This window comes from Pinus tabuliformis, chromosome 1_1 (genome assembly GCF_031772625.1).
Source record: "Pinus tabuliformis cultivar Carrire ecotype Pingquan chromosome 1_1, CPIR1, whole genome shotgun sequence".
Taxonomy (NCBI): domain Eukaryota; kingdom Viridiplantae; phylum Streptophyta; class Pinopsida; order Pinales; family Pinaceae; genus Pinus; species Pinus tabuliformis.
The window spans coordinates 404,467,791-404,481,457 of NC_142297.1; the positions used below are offsets into that span (position 1 = coordinate 404,467,791).

The window sequence follows — 13,667 nt, forward strand, 5'->3', positions numbered from 1 at the left end:
TAAATATTGATTTTATAGTCTCCTTTGATATGTTGAAGAAATTTGACATGGTAAAGGTAGACTATACTGTGCGTATTTTCACAATTAAAATATTTTGGGATGATCAAAACTAATTCTGACCAAGGCTTTCTGAACCAATCCTTTAAAATTCCTTTTTTCCTATCAAAGGTCCTTTTCCTTTGTTTTTCTAAGAAAAATGTCCATCCTTTTTCCTTAAAATTTAAACTTTTATGATATTCTTCTCCTATTAGAGGAAGTTCTAATGCTTGATATATTAAAGTTGGATTCACTGGTATAAGAAGTTCACCCACTTTAGTTTTCTCATTTTCAAAATTTTGTATGAATTCTTGTGTAATTACGCCGTAAGGAGTTTCCCTTTGGAATGAATTGACCCATCTGACACCGTATCCTATTGTTAACCGTTGATTTGTGGTGTTAGACGATCGAACAAAGTTTGATCCTTGATCGTGGGAAGCCGAAGATCGTGGGAAGCCGAACGATCAAAAGTAGTTTTCTTGTCATTCTCCTGGTTGTATTCCTTCCTTCTGCCCTTGCGTGCTGGTCCTTCGCTCGACCATGATGCCTCAAATTCAGTACTCAGATAAATACACTGATGATACTTGTGAATATAGGTCTGTAAATCAGAGCTTGCGCTATTTTTTTTGTTAAATAAAATATTTTTTTTTCTTTTTGGCTGGATGGTGGACTTTCAGATCCACTCAGCGAACCGCATACTACATCTATCATTGACAACCTCCTATTGATTTAACCCTATACATACATACAATTGTAGTTGCCCTTCATTGCCACTGTAATTTGGAGCCTGGTTCTTTATTATTCAAAGAAAACGCTCTACATGTAAACTCCTTCAATGCACTATCATTCACTTGGCAGAAAATATTCTCCCATCCATGGGGTTTGATGGCCCTGTTGCGAAGGCTTGGAGCTCGATCTTGGGACAGAATGTCTTCAAGTTTTATGCTAGCGGGAGCCGATATTTCCAGGGCTTGTGGGCGACCATGGAGCTTCAGAGCAGGCATGATGTGATCTTGAGGATGTATAATTCTATAGTGCCTTGTAAGGATGAGGTCAATATCGAGGTTTATATGAATGAGGATGGTATGGATGCTGTCATATTTGCGCTCCTCAGCAAGAAGGCTGCCAAGAGTATGCACAAGGATACCAGGGATCTCCAATAGTATGTTAACTTGCTTATGCCACGTTCGAACTGGAAGTGGCTCAGCGAGGAGCTCGTTGCAGTTGCCGAGTCGCAGATCCTATTTTCTTTCCCCTCATTTATTTGTATATTTATCCTAATAATATAGGAGTTTAAATCCGCCCATTTCCCATTGATGTGGTAAACGAAGATTTGTATTATCGTTACTTATTTTTGGATCTATCCAATAGGTTAGTCCACATAGGAGAAACATAAATGATAGACAGAGAATTTCCTCGAGACCCGGAACTTATGGAAAAATATTGTTAGGCAGGGAATTTTCGTGAGCCCTGGAACTTGGTCAATAACATTTTTTCTTCATATTCGTGCTTCAAAACTTCTAGGTATGAATTTTCAATGTCCACCCTTAACAGGGATGATCCTATTTCATTCTGGAAGGTGTGAAGACTGCCTGTGTATCTCTGCCCAAATCATAGTTTAAAAAGAGTGGTTTCATATTGAATAGGATTCAAAAACTTATAACCTTTTTGTTAAAGACTGTTAGATTCATTATAATTTCATTTAGAACAGATAGTAACAGGTCTTGGGAAGCGTGTTTCAAATTTGTCTTGATTTACATGGCTGCTTTTATTCCACGCTGTATCTTTGTAAAAATATTACGTTAATAAAAATAGTTTCAAATTGAATAGGAATTCAAAAGTTTATAACTTTCTTGCTGAAAATTGATAAATTCTTTATAACTGTATTCAGCAGATTTGCCTTAAAGGCAGATCATAGCTCTGTCCCCTCAAAACAACCGACATGAATACATCGATATGGTGGTCCCAGCCTTGTCACCACTTCTTTCTAATTCAATTCCATTCTGAAGAGGTCAAAACTACCTGTGTCTTTGTCCAAATCTTAGTTTAAATAGAGCAGTTCCATATTGAATAGAATTCAAGAGCTTATAACCTTACTGAAAATTGTTGGATCCTTTACAGCTGCAATAAGAACCGATAGTAGCATGTCTTGGGAAATCATGTTGCAAATATTCCGTGTATGAATTGTCAATGTCTTGACTGGAGCCATTCCACTCTGCAAGAAGTCAAAAGCTACCTGTGTGTTTCTGTACTAGTTTAAAATTAAATAGAATTCAAAAACTTCTTATAACTTTTTTTTTTATTGTTAATGGAAAAACCTGTGAGCAATTTAAGAAACCGATGTTTCGGACTAGCTAGGTGAGTCCATCATCAGGGCAATGAGATCTAAATTATGAGAAGAGAGAGTCGAGAAAATAAGCTATTAATAGAAGAATAGAAAGATATCTTTTAGCTTATGATGTCGGCTGGGAAATTTACATTTATAAAATTAATTAATTAATTATTAATTAATTCAATTTAATTTCAATTTTCTTTTTTCTTTTTTTTTAAATTTTTATTTATTTATTTATTTTTATTTGTTTATATATTTATATATTTATTTTATTTTAAATTTCAAAATTGAAATAAGTTAATAAATAAGTTTTATTTAAAAGACTTATATGTAAATATTTTTTTATGTTATTTCTAATAATGTTATTTGTTTTGAAATAATTGCAAATGAAGAAATTTAAACTAACATAAAATATGGATTAAGTTAAATTAATAAATTAATTTATTTTATTATTATTATTATTATTATTATATTGTTTATTTATTTATTTTTCTTTTATTTATTATATTCCATTTATTTATTTATTATTATTAATATTATTATTTATTTTATTTTATTGAATTGCAATTAATAAATAATTTTTATTAAAAGACTTATATATAAGTAATTTTTTTTTTTATTGTTTATTTTGTTTTTTCAAATTATGTGAGATATAATATAAATGAGATGTTGTTTTGAAATAATTTTAATTGAAGAAAATTAAATTAATAAAAATTGGATTAAATTAATAAATTAATTAATTTCATAAATATATTATATTATATGTTATTTAAAATAATATATAATATAATATATGTTCGTTAGATTTTTTTTATATATAGAGGATTGTAGAATATATATATATATATATATATATATATATATATATATATATATATATATTCCTCTCTCTTCTCTTTTTCCGGAAAAAAGAGGAAGCAACGCTCACTGGTAGATATCAAGATGGATATGGTTGCTGCTTCTCACTGTGCCTTATTGCTTTCATAGGTGCACAACTTCGTTCACCGCCTTCAGACTTGCAGGTATTTCTAAAACTTGTTTTCCATTAAAATAATAATAATAATAATGGATCGAACACTATATGCAGTGAATTATTGTTTTATGTTCAAGATAATGGATAGCCTTTAATATTTTTAAGTTCTGGCTGGTAGCTATCTGCTTTTTGGATAAATCTTATATTTATTTAGATGTCAGGATTGATATCCATGTTACTTCTTCTTTCATAGGTGCACAACTTCATTCACCGCCTTTAGACATGCAGGGATTTCTGAAACTTGTTTTCCATAAAGATAATGGATCAAACACTATATGCATTGAATTATTGTTTTATGTTCAAGATGATGGATAGTCTTTAATATTTTTATTTTCTGGTTGGTAGCTATCTGTCAATGTCTCACCTTGCTTAACAAGGCTAATCTCATTCCATTCTAGAAGAGGTCAAAAACTACCTGCCTACCTGTGTCTCTGTAAATCTTAGTTTAAAAAAGAACTAATTTCATTTTGAATAGAATTCAAAAACTTAGAAACTTTTTATTGAAGACTCTGAAATATGCTTATGAGTATATTAAAAACAGATACTAAAAGGTCTGCATTAAGAAAATATATTTTCTATCAGGGATTGTTCTTGGTTATGTCAAGAGCAGCAAGGTTGTCTAGATGGATATGGACGTTGCTCCTTAGCCTAAGGAATTACTAATTTCATATATGCACAGCTTCATTCATAGCCTTTGGACTTGTATGTATTTTTTTTCTTTTTCTATTAGGATAGTGGATGATGGATGGAGACTATACAATGGATTATTGTTATTTCTCAAGATAATTGATAGGTTTGGTTGTCTTTATAAATGTTATGGTTATTATCCATGAATTTTTTAATCAATTTTATATTTTATTTATTGTAGTAATGAGTTTAAAGCAACGAATCATAGATGCAGAAAGATAATTTATATTTGAGTTATTTACCACTAAAATTTATTTGTGTGTTTTTTTAAGTAATAGAACACTTCCAATCCGCCTCAGTGATGTAGTGAACGAAAATTTGTATTATCATTTGCTTATGAATCTCTACAATGCTTAGTGCAGAGAGGAGAAACGGAAATGTTAGAGAGAGCATGGAAAAATGTTAGACAGAGTATTTTCGTGACAAGTAGAACTTAGTCAGGAAAATTTTTCCTTCATATTCGTGCTTCAAATCTTCCAGGTACGAATTTTCAATGTCCCCCTTAAAAGGGTTGTTCCCATTCCATTCTGGAAGAAGTCAAAACAGTCTATGTTTCTTTGCCCAAATCTTAGTTTAGAGAGTGGTTTGATATTGAATAGGATTCAAAATCTTATAACCTTCTTGTTAAATATTGTTAGATTCATTATAATTGCATTTAGAACAGATTATTCCATTTGGGAAGATGAAAAAAACTAATTGTATCTTTCTAAAAAATCTAAAATTAATAAAATTCAAAAGTTTATAACCTTCTCTTTGAAAATTGATACATTCTTTACCACAATCACACTTGCCTAGGGAAGACACAAGGAGAATCTTTCCCTCCCAATTTCTAATGGCAGCGTCATAGATGCCATACTCATTATTAGACCTTTAAGAGACTAGTTGTATCTGAAGCCCATTCTTGAAAACAAGCAGTCCACTTTCTGACAAAATCCATATTTTCAGACAAATGGAATAGCTCCTTTTTTGTACTCTATATTGCTGGAAATTGTACAACTTTTTACATGACATGGTCTTCAGAATTTTGTGAAATATGTCAGAATATACTTAAGACATCCGATACCTTTAAGAGTATCGCATAGGTTGGAGGGAGGGATATTTCCGACAAAACAATGACCTACACGAAATAGGGGTGCCCTGGAGTAGCGCTAAACAATAAGGACTACGGATAAATAGGTAGGGGTGCGCGACGTCCTACCAGCAAAAGCATTGGGTGTACTTAGCCAAACCAAAAAGCGATGTGTACCCAGCTATACATGGGAAGAGGAGGTTTCATGGTACTTCATAAGGCAAGGGCTAACCAGCCTGCCATAGGGCATTAAATGCCCAGGAATATGCATGCTCTATAACAAAATAACACCTAGTCTTTACTTTTAATTTATGTAGCCACCAAGGACTGTGTGTTATTTTGTTATAGAGCATGCATATACCTGGGAATTTAATGCCCTATGGCAGGCTAGTTAGCCCTTGCCTAATGGAAAGAACGTTCAGGGAAAGAGGGTAGTACACAAAAATTATTTACTACTTTAATTTGACTTGAAACCATCGCATAGATTATAAGAGCTGAGGATTATCTCGAAAGCTATACAGATTTATCAAACTTATTAGTGTAGTTTAGATTTATTATTAGTTTATTTAGCCGATAAGTCTTTTTATGCATCAACAATTGTCAACATTTTTACTCTGCGTCGTTCGATCAAGTGAGACAATTTCAACCGTTGATTTGAAGTGTCATCTGGCGAGCATGCACTATACTTCGAATGCTTTTTCCAAATATCGTTTGAGTTGCCTTCTTTTCACCTCCAAGTTATGTGGTGCATTGAACCTGGCCCTATTACACAAAAACTATGATCCCTTGAAGGCCCTCAATGTTACTACATAGAGTTCCTTTGTGTCACTTTCCTGATCGCCTTTGTTGTACATTACTTCGTGGGCCGACGGCAAAACGAGCAAATCACCTTAGCCTGGGAAACGTAATTTGCAATGAAGGACGGGGTCTTTGGGAAAAATTTTAGTTTATTAGGTACCGGGGATGGAAACGATACTCCCTTGCTGCTGAAAGAAGGACACAATGTCTTCAATTTTTATGCTAGTGGGCGCCGATATTACCAAGGCTTGTTGGCGACCATGGAGCTTTAGAGCAGGCATGATTTGATCTCGAGGATGTATAATTCTATAGTCCCTTGTAGGGATGAGGTAAATATTGAGGTTTATGTGAATGAGGATGGTATGGATGCTGTCGTATTTGCGCTGGCCAGGAAGAACGCTGCCAAGAGTATGCACAAGGATACCAGGGATCTCCAACACTGTGCCAGCTTGCTTACGCCGCCTTCGAACTAGAAGTGGCTCAGCAAAGAGCTCATTGCAATTTCTGAGTCGCAGATCCTGTTTTCTTTCCCCTCATTTTGGTTTAAATTTTGCTTCTTTGTTTTGAACAATGCCGAACAAACCATCTTTGGTGTCAAGAGATTCATTGGGAGAAAGTAAGTACTCTGATCTATGATTTTCCCATTCATTAGACAATTATATTTATTGCAAGTCCAATTATTGCCTTGATATTGAACCCACAAGGATGCCAATCATGGAATTGGAATGTTAAGTTAGGGGTCGAGCAACATTCTAGTTGGGGTCAGATCAGGATTTGATTTCTGCCCTGTCCAAACTTCAAGAAAATGATTTCAAACTTTTACTTGATGAGCACAATTAAATGAAAACATTTGTTTTATATAGGTTTGAAGGCAAAGAAGTTCAGAGGGATATGAAACTGGTACCATACAAGATTGTGAACAAAGATGGGAAACCTTATATTCAAGTTCAGGTACGATATGGAGAGACAAAGGTATTTAGCCCTGAGGAAATCAGTTCTATGATTTTGACTAAGATGAAGGAGATTGCAGAAGCATTCCTTGGCAAGACTATAAAGGATGATGTGGTCACTGCACTAGTACCATACAAGATTGTGAACAAAGATGGGAAATCTTATATTCAAGTTCAGGTATGAGATGGAGAGACAAAAGGTATTTAGCCCTAAGGAAATCAGTGCTATGATTTTGACTAAGATGAAGGAGACTGCAAAAGCATTCCTTGGCAAGACTATAAAGGATGCTATGGTGACTGTCCCTAGTATGCTTTCTTTTCAACCTTTTTTTTAATGAGGTTGTGGGTAACCAATTGTTGACTGCGTTGTCACTGTCAACTTGTGGGCTTGCGCAGGTTATTTTATTGATGCACAACGCCAAGCAACGAAGGATGCCGGTGTTATTGCTGGCTTGAATGTAGCTCGTATTATCAACGAACCCACAGCTGCAGTGATATCTTATGGCATGGACAAGAAGGGTGGAGACAAAAATATTGTTTTTTTTTATCTTGGCGGTGGCATGTTTGATGTCAGCGTTTTGACTATTGATAACAGAGTTTTTGAGGTTTTGGCTACAAATGGTGATAGACATCTTAGAGGTAATCTGTATAAACTTTGTCTGGCAATTTTACATTATGAATTTGAATGTGTGCACGGTGGTTATCATTGACTTTTTTGGTTGGCGTTCGAGCTTTGACCTTACCGGGATGTACACTAATATGTAGGTGAAGACTTTGACCAAAGGATAATGGAATATTTCATCAAATTGATCAAGAAAAAGCACATAAAGGATATTAGTAAGAATAGCATAACTGAAATAAGACATTCAATGTGTTCCTCGTAATATAGATATAATCAAAACATCTAAAGAAAAGTAATTGTACAATGATGCAGTAAAAAAAAACAAGGTTTTTCACAAACCACTTAACTCTTTTAGAAAAATTCAACAATTCCAATTTAATAATCCTATCGGCCACTCTTTGTACTTTGTGGGATAATCAAAGTAACAAAACCATACAAATTAGGTAGCACAACCAGATACTTCTCAACATACATACCGTCAAAGACCTTCCTTCCTTATCTTTGGAAAAGCAAAGAGTGGAAAATGGTTTGATATAGAAGACCCACCTTTTGTCATATCCAGCTCTGATGGATCACCATCTAGTCTCCGGTCAAAAGAGTGCAGCAGCTGAGCTAGTGCAAGGTCAATCATGGAAACAGCCATGGCGGCCCCTGGGCACCCTCTCCTCCCTGCTGAGAAGGGAAGCATCCTGAAATTTGATTGACCTGTCACTAAATCCATAACATGGCCATGCTCACCCAATTCATGCATGAATCTCTCCGGCTTGAAAACCAAAGCATCCACCCCCCACACATTGGGATCCCTTCCAATAGTCCACACATTCACGATTACTATTGTTTTTTTAGGTATATTGTATCCGCATACGCTCGCGGTCTCTACAGATTCATGGGGAATCGCTAGCGGCCCCGTTGGATGTAATCACAGCATCTCTTTGACAACACATTGAAGGAACTTCATCCTTCCCACATCGGATCCGTTTACTTTGCCACGTTTTCCGACACAGGATTCTATTTCTTCCTGCAACTTTTTCAGGACATGGGGATGTCTGAGCAGCTCACTCATTGCCCATTCTAACGTGGATGCCGACGTCTCCATTCTAGCAATGAATATGTCCTGTACAAACCAATGGGAAAACAGTTTATGTTGTCAATTAAAAATCAATGTAATATTGAATTGCTGAAGTTAATTTATTTGCATCTATATTCAGGGGGTTCTTGGGAATATTTTGAAATTTGAAGCACAGGGCAGAGTGTGGTAAAGAGGGATGTCAATTATGTGGGCAATTATGTGACCTTCCAATAGATTTCCTAAATTTACAATAAAAAGTTGTTTAACTCGATTTAAGATTTCCTATCTACATACAAACATAATCAATTTAACTGCTTCCCGTTTGGCTTTGGTGTCTCCCTTTATATCATTGTTATCAGCTGTCATCTGCAGCAACACATCCACGAAATCTTTAACATGCTCTGCCTCTGCCTCTGCCGGTCCCTGGCTGTGGCCGTCGCTGGAGGGCGTGGCGGCCTGAACATGAAGATGATCGTCTATAATTTTCTCAGCGAAGGCATCGTATGTTTTGCTTATTTCCACCATACGCCGCTTGATGCCTTGCAAGTCCATCCAGTCCACATAAGGAATGAAGTCTCCAATGTTGACATCTCCTAGAGTAGCTGACAACTCTAATAACAGGTGCTTAAATCCTTTGCCATCAGCTCCCAAGTCATCGTCAGAAACTTTCCTCCTGAACAGTATTCGCGAAATTACATTGAAGGAGAGGGTGAAGATGACCTTACTCACATTCACAACAATTGTGCCGTTCTGGCTCTGCTCCCAAATGGACCGGGTAATCGCCGACACCTCTTCCTCTCGCACATTTTTGAAAGACTCGATTCTCTTAGAGGTAAAGAGTTCCAACACGCAGAGCTTCCTCACTTGCCTCCAATAATCTCCATAGGGAGACAATACCATACCCTTGAAATTGTAGGATAAGTACTTTCCAGCTGCAGTTGCCAGTCGGCTGGAAAATATGGAATCCTGAGTTGTCAGAAAGTGTTTGGCTGTCTCGGAAGAAGAAACTACGACGGTGGGGACAGAGCCTAAGCGGAGAAACGTGATGGGACCATATTTATCAGCCAGGTCTTTCAAAGCATGATGAACAGGGTTCTTCAATTGGTGGAGATTTCCGATGATTAGCCATGGATGGGGTCCTGGAGGAAATCTTCCTCCGTTCCTTCCACCCTTGTGCTGCAATATCCAGTATAACAAGAAGAAAATGAGAGCTCCATATCTAGCCGTTGCCCTCCATGTTGCAGGCAGAGGCGGAGGAAGAGTTTGAGGCAACCAATGAAAATCCATAATGAACTTTCCTCTATCATGTCTGCAACCAAAAGAAAGATGTTTCCCATATTTAAGCGATCCGGGATTCCCTACAGTTGACTATCGGCCAAAAGTTGGTGGGTCATTGTATAATGTTTTATAAAAAATGTTTTTAAAACATTAATATATTTTCATTTTTAAAATTTGATATTTTCAATTTTTATTAGTTGACTATAAAGAATGATATTTTTTATTTTTATTTTTTAAAAGAGAATTATTAAATAAAATATTTAATATAAAAATTTTAAATAATTTGAAATGTTGTTTAGTTATCGTTTTATTGTGTACTAAATACTGCCTATTTAGATTCATTTTAATTTTGGATTTATTAAGTGTTGAGAAGGATCAATTCTCTTTTCACTATTAAAGAGGTTTGCATTTCAAAGAGACCTCTAAAGACACCTCTAAGGACTTGGTAGATCCGGAATTAAAATAGATCTAGGTTGGTATAATATATATATATATATATATATATATATATATATATATATATATATATATATATATATAGATATATAGTTGACATTAAAACATTTTATTTATAATTCACATTAAAATATTAAAACATGTCCCCTCATTTTTTTCATATCAACATATATTTAATTATTTTTATTATTAATATTTTCTAAAATATTACATATCAAATTCATATTAAGCATTAATAGAATTACAAATCTCTTTCGTACATTGAAATAGAAAGTAGCTATTAATAGAATAAGAATCTTTTCAATCTTTCTCTCTATATGTTTTATGTAAAAATATTTTACATAACATGTGTATTGAAATATTTGATTTATAAACTTGTTAAAATTTTCTTTATTATTGATATTTACTCCGTAAGGCGTTTCCCTCTGAAATGAACTCCCCAAACTGCTTTCGTGTCAAAATATGTGCCATTTGATTTTGTTGTTAAAAGATTGGGTAATCATTACCCGTTAATTTGAATTGAGCAATGCTAGCCGCGGCGGTTGTTACTAGGTCATTGGATCCTGCAATAACTGTCAACTATCTTCCTTACGAACTGTCAACCGACTTAACTTATTATATCGATAATATTTTGCTAAGTGAACAAATTTTTTCTTCAAATTTTCAGGTATGCTTCTTTCATTAATTTTGCGAGTCTGTAACTTGATCTTGCATTGTAAGTTTTGATTTACGCTGATATCAATAATATTTTGCTCTATGAACAAGGTTTTTCTTCATATTTTAAGGTTAGGCAACTGGTATTTCAAAGGCAGAGGTGCATCTATTGCAGATCATTAATTGGATCAATAGTTTTCCGGGCTCAAATTTGTAAGGTATGTATCGTATTCTTGTACTCTTAGCCCCCTTGCATGTGCATTACTTGCTAATGCCTGAGAGAGGATTTCGATGGTGATTTTCGCGCCAGTAATGAGAGTTTTGTTTTCTTGAGCATTTTCTGTTTGCTCGAAAGTGCCTCTCTGAGATGGCCGAGGTTTTGTTCTGGGTTTGGTAGATATCACTGGATTTTTTGTTTCTGGGTGTCGCAGTAGTCCAGCGTTTGTTTAGGGTATGACTGCTATTTTTAGCACAAATCAACTGGGATTTATATTTTTGTAGTTGCTTTTATTAATAGTAAATAGTGCAATGGTTATAGAATGTAATCTCCTTGGGTATTTTTTTGGGAGGGATATGGCATTGCATGGTAACTATGTTATTACATGACAACAGTTCTTTGGGGAAGGAAAAATGTCAAGCGGTGGGTTTCATGTGCTGCATCTTGTGAGACCATTTCTTTCAATCTTACCAGCAGTCCAGACAGCTGAACGAAAAATACCCTTTAGGGAGAAGGTTCTTTAAATTGTAATCTCCCTTTTAATCTTTCTCGTATGTAGTCAGTTGCCTCTATATGGAATACATTCAGCAACCGGTGCGGATCCATTCTATTGGATGCATGTAATTCTGGCATAAATGTGCGCATCAATCAGTTTGATAAAAACGGAAAGAAGAAAAGAGGAGTTGGAGGTTATAGTTTAAAGTCGATCAACACTAATCAAATTCGTTAGCAATTTTGATAAAAACAGAAAGAAGAAAATAGGAGTTGGAGGTTATATTTTAGAGTGGATCAACACTAATCAAATTCGTTAGCATTTTTGGGACAGCGGCAGACGTAAGGAATAATTTAATGACTTTTGAGATACACGTGGTCTTGTAGTACATCACGATTGTGGGAAGAGGTCATGCTGGCGGAGAGCAATGATATTCATGGGAGCAATTTATTTCAATACCAGAACTATCTATGCAATAATCTTATCTTAGCGTCTTGTTTGTCAAGTTTTCCCAATTGCGTATGCAGACAGTATGTTAAAAATGACAATATGTTAAAAATGAACGTAATAAAAGCGAGCACTGGTTAAATATTGTCCAGGTGTGACAAGATGCCCTGCATTACATTCCGTATATCTGTATATTCTGTATCTTTGAAGTCTGGACAACTATCACAATTTGCAAGTTACCGTATATCCATATATTCTGTATACATTCCGTATATCCGTATATTTTGTATCTTTGAAGTTTGGACAACTATCACAATTTGCAAGTTGCCGTATATCTGTATATTCTGTATCTTTGAAGTCTGTACAACTATCACAATTTGCAAGTTGCAACTAAGGTGCATTGAATATGCTTCGATGTACTTTTACGGTCATTATCATTAATAAAACAAAACAAGTACATGAGATATCGTTGACATCCATGTGGGATAATTTAAAATATAATTGAAAGTGCTAAATGGTGTTTCTAAAAGTTGTTTATTAATGATATCAATAAAAAAATAGTGAACATGTACATGACATATCGTTGACATTCATGTGGGATAATTTAAAATATAATTGAAAGTGAAAAATGGTATTTTTAGAAGTTGTTTATTTAGATTTATGTTTAATTAATAATATTTCATCTGTATTAAATGTATTATAATTATTAATAATTAAAAAATAAAATAACAATTATTATAATTTCTAAGGTTATGAGAATATTTCATAGTACCCACTCATACATAACTTACTCTATATAATTTGGCACATTATTGCATACGTTTTTTGTTAGTTTACTACATATTTTAAAAATAATTATTTTAAATATTACAATGACTTATTAAAAATTGAAATTTAAGAAAAATGATCTTATTGCAGCTTGAAGACTCTTTTATGTGATATGTCTTAGCCCTATTCAAAGTTGTAAAGTGTGTTTTTTGATGATCTCCTTGTTACTAGTGGTAATGCTTCAAAGGACAAGGGAAGTGCTTTGATAGACAACAAGATGGGGCAAATGAATGGAGCAAAAATGATGGGAATTGAATAAAATCAAGTGGTCAACTGAAGAAGAATGGGGTTCATGTGAGGATGGGAATGCTCTTTTTGATGGCAGGTCACATCCATTGCAACAATTCGGATATAACACACATCCACTCTAGGATTTAGTGTTTCTTGGCTCCATGATGAAAATAGTGAAGACAAAATACATGAAAATAATGACGACAAAATACATGTTAATCTGTTACTTGTGTTCTTTGATGGAAGTTTTGTAATGAATGAACGAAATGTGTTCTTTGATGGAAGTTTTGTAATGAATGATTGAAAAATACATGGTGAGAGAAAAATGCATATTATGCTAATTAAGGAACGTTTTTCACTTGTTGAACTTGTAGTATACATGTTAATCTGTTACTTGTGTTCTTTGATGGAAGTTTTGTAATGAATGAACGAAATGTGTTCTTTGATGGAAGTTTTGTAATGAATGA

General features: G+C 34.4%; 1 pseudogene; it reads right to left on the reverse strand.

Moving 5' to 3' along the window:
* Positions 1-8,005: 8,005 nt before the first annotated feature.
* Positions 8,006-9,883, reverse strand: LOC149213384 (cytochrome P450 750A1 pseudogene; annotated as a pseudogene).
* Positions 9,884-13,667: the final 3,784 nt, after the last annotated feature.